Here is a 1,421-nt window from a genome sequence, read left to right as displayed (position 1 = left end):
CCGGCACACCAGGTTCTAGTCCCGGTCGGGGTGCCGGATTCTGTCCCGGTTGCCCCTCTTCCAGGCCAGCTCTCTGCTGTGGCCCGGGAGTGCAGTGGAGGATGGCCCAAATACTTGGGCCCTGCACTCCATGGGAGACCAGGATAAGTACCTGGCTCCTGGCCTCACATCGGCGCAGCGCCAGCTGTAGCAGCCACTGGAGGGTGAACCAATGGCAAAGGAAGACCTTTCTCTCTGTCTCTCTCTCTCTCACTGTCCACTCTGTCAAAACAACAACAACAACAAAAACAGTGGACTGCAACTGAGTGTCCTCTAGTTCAAGCCAATTTACGCGTTAACTACGTAGAGGTCTTACGTCCAACAGGCTGATGGCTCAGTGCTGTAAGCACTGGATTTTTAGTATATGCTCCAAAAACCAGAAGCAGGAGAGAGACAAATTGGTAACTTGAGTTTCAATAAAACTAAATGCTTCATGTGCTTAAGAATATATCAGGAAAGGGAAAAGATAACCTTTAAAAGGAGAGAAAACATTTGCAAAGCCTGTATCTTGTAAGGCTCTGGAATTCACAATTATAAAGAACTCTTAAAAGCTATGCCTCAGGCTGGCATTGTGGCATCCTGGGTGAATCTGCAGCTTGTAATGCTGGCGTCCCATATTGTTGCTGGTTCATGTCCTAGGTGCTCCACTTCCAGTCCAGCTCCCTGCTAACGTCCTGGGAAAGCAGTGAAGGATGGCCCATGTGTCTGGATCCCTGTCACCATGTGCGAGTCCCAGATGAAGCTCCTGGCTCTTGACTTTGCCTGGCCCAGCGCTGGCAATTGTGTTCACCTAGGGAATGAACCAATGGATGAAAGATCTCTATTTCTCTTTTTCTCTGTAATGCTTACTTTCCAATAAACAAATCTTTAAAATAGTTAAACAGTGATAATATAAACAACTCATTGTTTAATGGGTGAAAAAATTAAACATACATTTTCTCAAAAGCAAAGAGGCCAACGAGCACATAACATGTGGTTCAACTTTATTATGGAAATATAAATCAGAACAAAAGTGAAACACTACTTCACATACACTTGAATCATTATAATTTTTTAAAAGGAAGTGCTGAGTGTTGGTAGGGGTGTGGAGTGATTCACTCCAAGGTATAAATCTCCCAAACATGCCGTGACAAGCATTCTGCACCTCTTCGCTGATGTTCCTTGGAAAAGAACTGAAGACTTGTCATTGGCAATGCTGGAACAGCTCCTCGCCCTGCTTCTCCTCCCTGTTTCCCACAGGCCATCGTCTTCCTGAAATATATAATGCCTTAAGTTGATCCGTTCTTTATTTAAGCACCACTGGGTTCCTGTTATGCAACAAAGGAATGGCTATACCAGCAAACCCATCTCGCTGCTGGGTCCCCTGCCGTGCCTTGCACTAT

Source organism: Oryctolagus cuniculus, chromosome 2 (assembly GCF_964237555.1).
Source record: "Oryctolagus cuniculus chromosome 2, mOryCun1.1, whole genome shotgun sequence".
Classification (NCBI taxonomy): domain Eukaryota; kingdom Metazoa; phylum Chordata; class Mammalia; order Lagomorpha; family Leporidae; genus Oryctolagus; species Oryctolagus cuniculus.
This window is presented reverse-complemented; position numbering follows the sequence as displayed.